The following is a 14,725-nucleotide window of genomic DNA, read 5'->3' as shown; positions in this document are numbered from 1 at the left end:
ACTCCAATATCTGACAAGTCTGCACTATATAACACTGCAAAAACACAAAATAATAAGTGTTTTGCACACTTCTGTCATTGGGCTATATTTGGGCTACATCTGGGTGATATTTGGGCTACATTTGGGCTCTTTTGTCTCGGGTGGCCATCTTGGGAGACTTATTTGAAGTTTCCTAATTTCCTCATTTACTGCAGTCTCCTCAGTAGGAAATACTTTCAGCTTTTTACTTTGATTCCATCAAGAAGGCATTCAGATGTGTCACACATTTGCCATAAATTCAGAATGTTAGCACTCTTTTTGCTCATTAGATCACTGTAGTAAAGCTACTGCTCACCAGGGAAAACTGCTGCTGGTATTGAAAGTGCATGTTTCAGTCTGCATGTCAGAATTTTTTAATGAAATAAAAGAGGATTTCAGAAGTCAAAATGTGCCCTAGTTTTTCTTTCTGCAGCACTAATCATACTTGTTATGGAAAAATGAACCCCCTCATTTTGTTCCTTTTTAAATTAAATGTTTTAAGAGTTACCACTTTAGTCCAAGCAAGATGGCTTCAGGTGTGCCATACGTTTATCATAAGTAGGACTGTTAGCGCTCTAGTTGTTCTTTGGAACACTTTGGGAAGCTGCAGTAGAACACAAAGGAATCAACTGACAGTCTCTGCCCTTGTTGGATGTACATGTTTTACTGAGAATGTCAGACTTCATTCTCACATGACTGAGAAAGATAATGTGAATTTACAGAAAATAAGCTCTCAGTTTAGCTTATAGATCACCTTCCAAACCTCTGTGGGAAAAGCATGAGAAAATATTTTTCTCTCAATCATAATATCCCAGCAGAAGGCTTTTTCACATGGTGAAATCACCTTAGAACATACCACAATTCCTAAAATGAGAATGGTACCATCAACAAATTATTTATAATGTAACTAAAGTCTTAAAACCTTCTATTAACTGCAATGCTTTTTAATGAGGTGCTATCATGTATATTGGTCCCAAGATGGCTGCCAACACTTCTTGGATGAAGTGCTGACAGCCAATCAGATCTCAGGATGAGATGTGTGGTTAGGCTCCGCCCACATATATATATGATTTTACTTTTGATTTTCTCAGGAACTACTGAACAGATTGACACCAGACCTGCAAAAGGCACTTCCCTGAGCTGAGGACTACCTCTCTGCCAAATTTCAAGTAATTCTGTTCAGCCGTTCGGGCTGTACCGTGGACTAAAGGTCCCTATGGAAAATTGCATGGGGAAAATGCGTTTTGGGACCCCCCTTTTTTCTCAGCCCCCGCTTGACGAATCCCCCCGAGACTTTCAGGGTAGGAGCGGAGCGGAGCGCCCCACCTATTTCGAGAATTTCGCAAGGATTCGTCAACCGGCGCCAAAGTTATTCCAAATAGAATGTTGCGGATTTCCTATGGAAACACGGTCCTAACTATAACTATCTACTGGCGACCGCCAGTAGATAATATATCTATATGTATATATATATATATATATATATCCACAAAAAAGTTACTCTGCATTAGAGGGCCTCTCACGTTGTGACAATGAATTCCTATCTTGCTGGCAGAAGGAAGGCTCGGAAACATTGTCCTTTCAAGCATATTTAATCAGCTTTGCCTTAAAAAAAACAAACATATTTCGGGCAGCATTTCCCTTGATCACTGGCATCGGCAAATTCAGGAAGCAGCAAAAATTTAAAAGCGCACCTGCGCCTCATTTAAATACATGCCCCTAGTTCACTCGGCATCATGGTAGAGACCTGCACTTCCGCAGTGGGGCACGTGAGAGGCCCTCTAATGCAGAGTAACTTTTTTGTGGATTTATTACGGTCTGACTCAGATCGTGGAGGGCCCCACTGCGGAAGTGCAGGTCTCTGGCACTAACTATTTCTAGCGCTGTTGGGAACGTTGTGCTTCCAGTTGGTGGAAATCGAATTTTGGGAAGGTGAGCAACAATGAACTTACATGCTAACCTACTACAGGATTAACAGCGTTTTCATCTGGCAGCATGCACTATGCTAAGGACATTGTGGATACTACATCTACCATGATGCCGAGTGAACTAGGGGCGTGTATTTAAATGAGGCGCAGGTGCGCTTTTAAATGTTTGCTGCTGCCTGAATTTGCCGATGCCAGTGATCAAGGGAAATGCTGCCCGAAACATGTTTGGTTTTTTAAGGCAAAGCTGATTAAATATGCTTGAAAGGACAATGTTTACGAGCCTTCCTTCTGCCAGCAAGATAGGAATTCATTGTCACAACGTGAGAGGCCCTCTAATGCAGAGTAACTTTTTTGTGGATATATATATATATATATATATATATGTGTGTGTGTGTGTCTGTGTGTGTATATCTGGTACATATATGTGTACAAAGACACTGAAAATCCAAAGGTTAAAGTAATGTTATAGTTAGGTGAGAATTTCAGTGACAACAATGTAATATTTCAAACATACAAAATCACTGAAATTCAAAAGTTACAGTCACCTCTGGTAACTATAACATGCGCCCTAAGGTAACTATCACTCATAACCCCACCATGCAAAGTTTTCTTAGCGATATTTTCATTGCAAATTTTTGTGATATTATCAATGATGTCATAGAAGATGTAATAAATTATGTAATATGTGGGGTAATTAGCAGTGTACACTGAGGACACGAGTTATAGTTATCTTAGAGCACGAGTTATAGCTACCAGAACAAATTATAACTGGTGAATTTCAGTGGTTTCATACTTTTAAGACATTGCGTTGTCACAGAAATTCTTGCTTAACTATAACATTACCTTAACCTTTCATTTTTGCTGTGGATTTCTAGGGTTTTTTAAATGTAAAGTAATATTTTGTTACTGTACTTAATGCCAAACTCCACTGTACAAGGCCTTCAACTGTGTGAGACAGAGGGTTGGCCACAGGGCATGGCCTACGGCTAAGTCCTCTGGCCAACTCCTTGGCAGACAGCCAACTCCATGCTGTGCAAAGCATGCGGTCATGCACCACAGCGGTTAGCCATCCATGTGCTTTCCACAGATTTCAGACACGCACAGCAGGGAGTTGTTCACAAGGGCTGGCCTGTGGGAAAGCCCTGCATCCAACCTCCTACAGGCAGCCAATCCCATGCTACGCACGGTCTTTGGTCATGCGCATCAAGGGGGTGACCACAGGTCTACTAAAAGTTATGGCACTCTACAACACGGTACTCCACTCTATCCCCATACACTCTACTGTGCAACTCTGTACTCCACTCTATGCCTATATGCTCCATTGTGCAACACTCTATTCACTATACAAGACTTTTCTATAGTGTACTACTCAGCACTCTACTGTTCGAGTCATCACTAAAACTAGTTAACAGTTTACTACCTACGCTACTCCACTCCACTCTACGGCATGCCAATAAACTCTATTATACTTTACTCCACACTACGTTATTCCACTCCACTCAACTCTACTCCACTGTACAAGACTTTACCTCACTCTATGTTACTGTACAGAAATATGCTCTATGCAGCTCCACTTTTTGACACACTACTGTCCTCTATGGAACTCCACTCTAGAAAACTATACTACACTGTATCTCACTATCCAACATTTTACTCCAGTATGTATCTCTACACTCCACTGTACTATACAGTAAGCCTCTGTACAACACTCTACTCCACTTAATACCACTCTATGACACTCTAGTCCACTATAACACACTGTGCGCAACTCTTTGTATGCTGCTGAACTCTTCTTTCCTCCACTCCACTCTATGACACTACTCTACTCCACTCCACTCCACTACTCCACTCTACACCTTTCTATGCTATTGTACTCTATAACACTATGTGCCAATCCACTCTACAACACTGTACCATACTGTACACCACTTCACTCTACAAAACTGTACTATACTGTATGCCACTCTACTCTCCTGTCATCTACTCCACTTTCCAATACTGTACAACATGCAACTCCTCTCTACTGCGCTCCATGCAAATATAGTCTATGACACTTTACTCCACTCTATGCAACCCCACTCCAGTATACTGCACTCCACTATACTCCACTCTACTACACTTTATCCCACTCTATGCTACTGAACCATATTCAACTCGCTGTCCCTCTACTGTCCGACACTCTACTCCACTATATGCAACTCTACTCTACAACACTGTACTACACTCTATGGCACTCAATGAGACCCTTCTCCACAATATGCCCATCCACTGTACGCCACTGTGCTATACTCTATGACACATGACGATAGTCCTCTACCCTCTACGATGTATCACTCTACTATACGACACGGCACTCCACTCTATGACACGCTTCATTAGTGTAATCTATTGCACTACACTTCATGATACTCTACTTTATGACACTCTACTTTACCCTACTCCACTCTAAAGCACTCTAGCCCACTCTATGACAGTCTATGACACCCTACTTTACTGAACGGCGTGCAAGTCAACTGTAGAACTTGCCGCTCCACTGTATGATACTTGATTCCATTATATGAGACACCATGTCAATACATTATATAAATATTTACTACACTCTACGCTATGCCACTCAACTCCACTATCCTCTTTTACACTCCACGATACTCTACTCTGTGATCACATAATTTACGTCACTCTCTCTACTGTACTTAGGATTCTCCACATAGCGACATTCCACTCGATGACACTGGACTTTATGGTTTGGAACACACAAAAAATTGAAATTCAATTAAAAAAACAAATGTTGAAGCCTACTTATAGTTAGGAATTATTTTCAATATACAAAGCAAACTTAAAATACACAAACTTAAAAATGTCTAAAGTTATACTTATTCCCTTCATTTTCAATTTATCACCATTGCCCCCTCAAGAAAAGTTTCAAGCCACATGCCAAGAAAGCCAGCTGGTTCTCCACCAAACTCTGAGCATCCAGACAAACCTGCAGACACCTCGAGAAGCATTTTAGGATCTCCAGATCCCCAGCAGCCCTCAGCACTTTCAATGCAACCAGCACCACCCACCATAAACTCATCAGATACTCAAAGAAGAAAGCGCTCCAGGACAGACTTTATGCCCACGCACACAACAGCAAGGAACTCTTTGGCATCATCAAAAAGTTTGCCCAATCCAACAGTGAGTTTACTGACATGCTGCAACATTAGTTTGTACAGTTGTATAATATTGAAGTAGAAAAATTGTGCAACATGTCTTTGCATCACCCCTTGCACTATTACAGACCTTCTGTTACACAGCCCCAGATGCATCCAATGTGGTGCTCTAATGTCTATGGCTAATGAGAACACATTACAAATCTTGGGCAGGTTAGCTATATGACACGAACAAGACAGGAACATAGCTTTTGTCTAGGCAAAAATCTAGCTATATTTCCTGTATTAATAGGAGTACAAAATTAACTGGTGCTGATTAGCACTGGCACAGTTTGCACACCTCATATAGTTCGAAGGTGCTATGTTTATGGGCAAGCTACGCACTTTTTAACCTACAGCTCATTAAAACTTGTAGTTTATTTTATGTGCAATGCAAAGTGCAGATATTTCTACAAAATAAAAAGTTCATACTATTCTTTTTTGTGTTAAATTAAAAAACAGTTGAACTATGCAAACTAATGATAAATTGTATGCCAATCTGTGCATGTTACAATATTTCCCTTTTAGCAAAATCTAGACCATATTACACAGTGTTAGGTGAATTAAGTCTGCTCATGCTATTCAGCTCTAAGAAACTTTTCACACCATTTAATAAAATGTAAAATCAATCTTTTTTCCAGAAGGCAGGTTAGTGCCACCTGGTACATAAATGTCGTGTGCTCCGGCCCTTTAACCTGTCCCCCATGCCCCATAGCAATACTCACCAGAAATGCTAGCAAGAACACTGACTATCTCATGTTGTCAGGATATTTACACATCACCTAGGAGTGAGGTTACAAAACGTAACTATGAACTGCAATAGCTTTTGAATCATTGAAATGTACTGCACAAGGATTGTCATATCCTTAGGTTGAAACACATCATCACCCACACTATAACACTCTTTTGAAGTTTTGAGCTAAAGCTTTTCCTTTCTTTCGACAACCTCTAATTGAAGGTTCTGAAAAGTTAAATCTGTAATATGAAAATAACCATGCTGACCCGAAATACGTAATTTGTTGCAAACATGTGTTAATCTCTATAATGAATATCCTGTCAAGCCACCTAGGACTGTGCTAATCATGATATATATATATATATATATATATATATATATATATATATCCATATATATATATATATATATTCACTGAAAAAACCATAGGTTTCAGGGGTGTTATAGTTAGCTGGACTTTTCACTTGTACAAAACCATTGAAATTCCCCCGTTATAGTTAGTTCAGCTAACTATAACTCGCGCGCCCGCAATGCACTGCTGATGACGTCACATATTACATCACTCATGACATGGTCAGTGACATCACTCATGACATCACTGATGACATCTCAAATGACATCACTGATGACATCACTGATGGCATCATCCAGTGAATGTGTGTTATTCTGAAAATTAAATATGTTTTATATATGTATATCTCAAGGTCGATGGAAGAATAAATGGGTATATAAGTGTCTAAATGGATGATTTGTTTTTGAAAAATTGATTGTGTAACTGACTGATTAAGTGTATCATAGTGAATACATGGCTTAGTGAGTAATGTTTAAATATGTAAATATCTGTATCAGTCTCTCATTTTGTGTATAAGTGGCTGCATGGGTTGGTGAGTAGCTACATGGGTGTCTATATAGGTTATTAGTTGGTTTTTTGAGTATCAGTCTGAGTGTCTGCATGGTTCGGTGGGGGTATTACGTAGTGCATAGGTGCATGAATGAGTGACTCACTGTTTGTATGTGTTGAACACAGTATGTGTGCAGGACTGTATGGGTGGATGAGTGTGTGTATGGGTGTGTTAGTGAGTGAATGACTGTCTCAATAGTGTCTTTATGAGTAACTACATATGTTTTAAACTAGTATATGTGACTATTGGTGTATATATGTGAGTATATGTGAGAGTGAGAGATTGAAAGAGTTCCTGTATGAATAAGTATGTGTTTCTATAAGTGATTGTTTAAAAGACTAAGTATGTGTAAGTTTCCGTAGAAGTAAGTGTGGTGGTGTGTGTATAACTGTATATGCAAGTAAATGTATGTTTGATTCTTTATTAGCATGAGTGACTATGTGTGTGAGTAACTCTATGGATGAGTGGCATTGTGTAACAGGATGTATAGGTGTATGAGTACATATGATGAGTGAGTACATGTATGAGTGACTGTATTGGACTGTTGGTGAATGAGTGGATGTGTATGTGGATCTTAGAATTACTGAAGAGGTTGTTGTAACTGGTATTGGTATGTCCATTGTTTTGAAAATTTTAGTCTCTATTTTTGAATGTGTGTATCAAAGGTTATATTAGGGTGAGAGGAGGTCTGCCACTCTATCACAAGGATGATGTCATCAGTGATGTCATCAGTGATGTCATTTGAGATGTCATCAGTGATGTCATGAGTGATGTCACTGACCATGTCATGAGTGATGTAATATGTGACGTCATCAGCCGTGCATTGCGGGCGCGCGAGTTATAGTTAGCTGAACTAACTATAACGGGGGAATTTCAATGGTTTTGTACAAGTGAAAAGTCCAGCTAACTATAACACCCCTGAAACCTATGGTTTTTTCAGTGAATTTCTGAGGTTTTTTAAATGCTAATTCCTAACTATAACGTGCCTGAAACCTATGGTTTTTTCTGTTAATTTCAAAGGTTTTTTAAATGCTAATTTCTAACTATGCCTACAGAGATAGGACATGTGAAGAAAGAAGAAAAAAGGCACAGAAAGAAACAAAAGAAGTGCAGAAAGAAGCAACAGAAGTCCTCAAATACGAAGATAAGTGCAGGAAGAAGGATAACGTGCAGAAAGAACAAAAAGAAGAGCAGAAAGAAGCCTTGTTGCAAAATCATCCTGTACCCTCAACTTTTTCAGACGGATACTGGTGGTAACTGAGTCTGACTAACCAGTCCTAGAGCCAGTGCTATGTTAAAAGACACTTAGAATACAGTGAAAACACCTACATACACTAGGGAACATTATGCGTTGGGGTCCCCCTGTGATTAGCCTTACCTCCTCTATAAGCCCCTAGTATATAATAGGGCATGGGGATTAAAACTACCTCTTAAAACAGGCCACAGGGCGTTTTTGCACATGTTAACTCAGGCCCCGTCCCCTCCTTTCACCATTGTGTAAACACACCCTGTTTCCGTTTTTAGTTGGGAGATTAAGTTCATTTGAGTCCTGAGGGTCCCTAGGGTCCAACTAGCCCACTAGGTACCTCCAGTAAGTGCCACCGAGCTGCGTTGCAGAGAGGTGTAAAAAGTGGCACGGCCTGGACCACCTCTCTGCAATGCAGCTCAGTAGCGCTTACTGGAAGCACTTGGTGGGCTAGTTAGCCCCCAGGGGCCCTCAGTATTGAAGGGAAATTATATCCCCAATTTAAAACGTGCCATGGTGCGTGTTTGCACACGTCACCTCAGGCCCCGTCCCCTCCCTTCACCACTGTGTAAACGCGCCCTGTGGCTGTTCTAAGTTGAGAGATTAAGTCCCCTTGAATCCTAAGGGTCCCTAGGGTCACACTAGACCACTAGGTACCTCCAGTAAGCGCCACAGAGCTGCGTTGCAGAGAGGTGTAAAAAGGGGCTTGGCCTCAGAACACCTGTCTGCAGCGCAGCTCCCTGGCGCATACTGGAGATGCCTGTTGGGGGCGCGTTTGCAGAGTGCTGCATGGAGGGGGCATGGCCTCCGGCACGATGCCAGTCTTTTATTTATTTTGTTTTTTTAAGAAGGGGGGCTGTGTGGTTCCCCTTCTTATTCTAATTTATTGGCCCTGATGACCCCATCCCCCAGGGCCTGTCTCCTAATTATATTTTTTTGACCCCAATCCCCAGGGCCGGCCACTGTTTTTTATTATTTTTAAAAAATATATATTTATAGACACACCTAGGACATGCTGGACAAACCGTACGTACCTATCACCATGACGATTTGCGTGATATTCATTAAAAGGCAACTATGCATGCAATTAATCCACGTGGAATGTATTTACACCACTAGTGAAGCTCTGACATGTCTGATGCTCTACCGTGCCTAATGCCGGTAGACACCCTTGTCGTTTATTTATACAAACATGGGTAGCTATTGACGGGCACATTTAATACACATGCACACCAAGCCATTCAAAGGGGATTCGACAAAAATTCGACCAAAACTATGCAAGAAACCCCCCTCACAGTTAATAAAACACACATCCACTGCCGGATGTGTAATACTTTTTATTTTACTCTCTGGAAAGGGGACGAACATCACTTGCGAGTCACAGCGCGCTCCTGACAGAGCCCAATGCTGTGTTACACCCACCATTGCCTGCCGAGTGCCACACACCTCTGTATTGTATTCCACTAGCTAGTGCATATGCTATGACACTCTCTAGCCCATGTGCACTGTAACACCACCCCGTGAAAATGTCATGCCACACTTGTCTTCGCACGGGTTATATTGCCCCATCTAACGTGCCTTCCTCGATGCCTATGTTATAACGCACAGTGCTATGCCATACATATTACAATTTGGGATCCATATCTTTGTCACAGTGCATATGCAACGTTACACTCCCCAGCACATATTTTATATTACAACTTTAGAGACTAGTTAGGTTACACAACACTGCCCTGTGCATATTACACTCCAAGGCGCATATCGCATAGCACGCGCTAGTGCCTGTGCTATCTCGCGCTCTCCAATGAATCTGTCATTGCGCACAATGTATTGCATATTATATTTCACGCCTGGTTCATCTTATATCACACTTTTTGGTGCATAGTTTATACCATACACTATATCTAGTTTTCATTTTCAATCGTGCTCTCAGGACTATGTTCTATATAACACTGTGTTCACCTACCCTTTTCACGGGCATTACATTTTGCGATAGGGGGTGGAGGGTCAGGGGGTGTTTTTGCCAAGTGAGCCCGGAGTCACAGTCACTAACGTCTTCTTCTTCCTGAATAAAAGTGAGATTATGCTGCATACTTGTTCATATTTTAAGTAGTTTGCACAGACAAAATGTTTTAAAAACAATAAAGTTTCTAATACCCGCCTTCTCTGAACAGTTAGCTTGCTGCCCCATCCCCCTCCTCCCTATCCTCTGTTGTGTGAATCCATGGACTAGCCTCCTCCCTCCTGCCATGCATGGTCTGATGTGCTGCCACTGCCCTCAATTTAGTATGATGTACCAGTCCACTCCTCCTGCCCTCCATTGCCCAATTCTATGCCCCATCATTGACCTCCTGCTTAAACTCTGTGCTTAGCTTGCTGCCCCTATTCTCCTTCCCCCTGCCCTCCGATGTCTTTGTGCATGCCCCTGCTCCATCCTTTTTGCCCACCATGTCCCATGGACCTGCCACTCCTATCTACTCTGAGTGTTCTGTTGAGCTGCCACTCCCCTTCCACCTGCCTAGCATTGTCAGATGACTGTAACCTGTCCCTGCCACCTCCACCCTGCCTGTCCACATGCCATGCCTCTATCCTCTTCCTCCTGTCCTACATGGTCCATTGTACTGCCACACCCTTCTGCCCTCCCTGGTCTGTTGTGCTGCAACTGCTCCTCCTGCCTGCCCCGTGTGGTCTGTTGTGAGGCCCCTTCCCCTGAACTTTCTTGTCTGTGCACAGGTCCTGACCCTCCCTTCTATCCTCCATCGTCCTTTGTGCATGCCCCTGCACCCTCCTTCTTGCCCATCATAGCCATTGTGCTGCCACTGAACCCTCCCACTTGCCATGCATGGTCTTCTGTGCTGCCATGGCCCCTCCCACCTTCCCTGTGTGGTCAGTTAGCTGCCCCTGACCCCCTCCCACCTTCCCTCCATGGTCTGTGTGTATGCCATCACAGTCTCACTGTTGCTCTTCATGTTGTGTCTTGCTTCTAGTGCCCATCCTGCCTGACCTCCATGGCTATCTTGCTGCTCCTGCCCTGCCCCCTTTCCCCCAGCCCTCTGTTTACATGTGCAGACCCCTACTCCCTCCCTCCTGGCATGTCTGTTCCATTGTAATGCCCCTGATCCGTCCCTCCTGCCCTTTATGGTCTGTTATGCTGCAGCCTTCTCTCCTGTCTGTCCATTATGGTCAGCTAGCTACCATTGCCTCTTGCCCCTCTGTTCTCTGTTGTCCATGTGCATGGTCCTGTCCCCTCCCTCTTGCTTTCTATGGATTGTTGTGCTGCACTCCCGTCCTGCATGCCCTGTGTGGTGTATTGTGCTGCTGCAAACCCTGATGCCTGCCCTGCAGGGTCAGTTTGGTGCACCTCTCCATGTCTCTCCTGTCCTCTGTTATCCAAGTCCATGTCCCTATCCCATTTCCTTCCATGATCCAATGTACCATACTTGCGAACATTTTGAACTTGGTAAGAGGGAGATTTTGAAAAAAAACTGGGGTATTGATTTTCCCCTTTGAGTTACATTGAAAAAGAGGATATTGTAGACAGGAGACAGATCAAATAAAGCCCATTTGAGCTTAAAAACATTGGACGTTTCCTGGCTGAATCGGGTCTGTTGGCATGTATGGTTGTAATACCATTGCCTCTTCCTTCTGCCCACAATGGTCTATTACATTGCCACAGCCTTGAAGGAGGGTAGATTTTGTATCACAGGGGGCCCCTGGCCCGTTCTGTCCACACCTGAAGTATGAGACCCTTGTCCTTGCCTTGCCAGCCGCATTTGTAGGCCGTATTAAATTGACCAGCGGGTCCTGTGTTGCTATATAATTATCCTGAGACATCCTTACCACTCAGCCAGCATAAAACCCCTGTGTAGGCCCTTCTGTTCAATATGTAGGCCTCTTTGTTAAATTGACCATAGCTCTGCAATTTTAGTGTATAGCAGTCTGAAGGCAGGTCTGCGAGGCCTTCTGCTCCAAACTAGTAGCCCCCACCCTACCCGAGTGCTCCGTGCTCGGTATCAAAGTTCAACATCCCCCTGAAGCTGTCGACATACAGTAGGCTGCATCCTGGACTGGTACTTGCTTCCTGGGCAGGTTTCCCGCTTTTAAGGAAGTGGCAACCGCAGAGCGTCAAGTTAGGAGAACTGAGGAGATTTTATACATGAATATATTGAATTCCTGTACAATACCCATTATTTTCTGCTTGCTCTATGGAACTTACGATAAGCGATTGGCCTGAGAGACTGACCTTTTCACCCAGTCCATTGTCAGCATTAAGTGGGTAAATGACGAAATGTCTGGTAAAATCTGCAGACGAAGCTTTTGGGTAGCATACGTAGGTAGATGTAGCGTGCAAAGGAGCCCACAAAATGATATAAAAAGGGAGCACCCACAGATATCGACGGACAACCTCGCCGTCTGTATGTAGGTTAACAGGCTGTGCAGGTTTTCCCCAAGAACTGGGAGCTCTTGTCTTCCTTTGCTTAAAATGTCTTGCTCTGCTTTGCTTGAAGTATCTTATTCTATTTTACCTATATGAAATGTCATGTTATGTTTAACCATTGTTCTCTTTACTTTTGCATTTAAAAGATGTTGTATTGTAATTGCAGGAATGCTTGCTCTAAGAGTAAATGTGAGTGTCCCTAGGTAACATTTTCCTTGGTGTAACTTGTTTCTCATGATGCATTTATAGATGTGTTTTCTCTCTCTCTCTGTCAGTCCATTAATTGAGATACAGAGAATATCATGACAGCTGTATGATTATCTGGATTCTGTATTTTGTACTTTATGTCCCTATTCTGCGGTTTCTTTGAAGTTGCATCTTCTCATTAAACTGCCATCGTATTCTGCCTCCAATTCCATGTCTCATATGTCTGTTTTCTTCATTTTTGGAGCAAGCGTTCCTAGGCACCCCGGCTCAAATTAAGGTGCCCCTTTTGTCCCTGACTCACTCTCCTGCTCAGTTCTGTGGTGGCTCCCGGGGCTCTGGGGACCGCCCCTAGCTTCCTTGACCCGTAATAGATCTTCCCTCCAACAGCCTCTCTTGCAAGTCCTGTATTGTTGGTTTGTTGCCCCTGCCCCCCTTTCCACTGCCCTCCATAGTCTGTTGTGCTTCCACGGCCCTTCCTGCCTGCTCAGTGTGGTTAAATTGTTGCCTTTGCACCCTCCTACCTGCCTTCAATTTTCAGAGTCCGTGCCCCTGGCCTCTGCCTCTCAACAGTATCCTAATGAACAACTAGATTGCTAACATTCTATATTTATTACAAAAGTGTGGAACGCCTGACATCATCTTGATGTAATCAAAACTGTAATACCTAGAGCATTCCTTTAGAAATTACATATATGAGAGGGTCTTATTGGCATCAAAATTATGGTTAGTGCTCTAAAAGACTAAAATAAGGACATATTTTCTGAGTTTTCAAATAGCGACAAAGCACTTTTAAATTATTTGTTATCTTTATGTTTTTTTATCTAGTTGACAACTTGATTAAATGTTGCACTTAGGGGAGAGGATGTGGTGTTACTTCCAGAACTGCAGACTTTGCAACTGGGGAACCAGGTTGAAGTTTCTGCTTCAGCTCGACATTCTGTGATTCTGGTCAAATCACTTAGTCTCCCCATGTCTACAACCAAAATGAATTTGTTCTTGTGTGATGTAACCAATGCTCATGTAAAGCACTCCAATACCTGACAAGTCTGCACTATATAACACTGCAAAAACACAAAATAATAAGTGTTTTGCACACTTCTGTCATTGGGCTATATTTGGGCTATATCTGGGTGATTTTGGGCTACATTTGGGCTCTTTTGTCTCCGGTGGCCATCTTGGGAGATTTATTTGTTATGAAGTTTCCTAATTTCCTCATGTACTGCAGCCTCCTCAGTCGGAAATGCTTTCAGTTTTTTACTTTGATTCCATCATGAAGGTATTCAGATATGTCACACATTTGCCATGAATTCTGAATGTTAGCACTCTAGTTGCTCATTAGATCACTGTAGTAAAACTACTGTTCACCATGGAAGTCTGCTCCTGGTATTAAAAGTGCATGTTTCAGTCTGCATGTCAGAATTTTTTAATGAAATAGAAGAGGATTTGAGAAGTCACTCAAAATGTGCCCTCATTTTCTTTCTTCAGCATTAATCATAATTTCTATGGCATAATGAACCCCCTCATTGTGTTCCTTTTTAAATTAAATGTTTTAAGTGTTACCAGTTTATTCCAATCAAGATGGCTTCAGGTGTGCCATACTTTTGTCATAATGAAGACAGTAAGTGCTCTAGTTGTTTTTAAGAACATTCTTGGACATTCTGTCATTGGGCTATACTTGGGCTACATCTGGGTGATATTTGGGCTACATTTGGGCTCTTTTGTCTCTGGTGGCCATCTTGGGAGACTTATTTGTTATGAAGTTTCCTAATTTCCTCATTTACTGCAGTCTCCTCAGTAGGAAATACTTTCAGTTTTTTACTTTGATTCCATCAAGAAGGCATTCAAATGTGTCACACATTTGCCATAAAATCAGAATGTTAGCACTCTTTTTGCTCATTAGATCACTGTAGTAAAGCTACTGCTCACCAGGGAAAACTGCTGCTGGTATTGAAAGTGCATGTTTCAGTCTGCATGTCAGGATTTGAGAAGTCACTCAAAATGTGCCCTAATTTTTCTTTCTGCAGCACTAATCATACTTTTTATGGAAAAATGAACCCCC

This window comes from Triturus cristatus, chromosome 3_1 (assembly GCF_964204655.1).
Source record: "Triturus cristatus chromosome 3_1, aTriCri1.1, whole genome shotgun sequence".
Classification (NCBI taxonomy): domain Eukaryota; kingdom Metazoa; phylum Chordata; class Amphibia; order Caudata; family Salamandridae; genus Triturus; species Triturus cristatus.
This window is presented reverse-complemented; position numbering follows the sequence as displayed.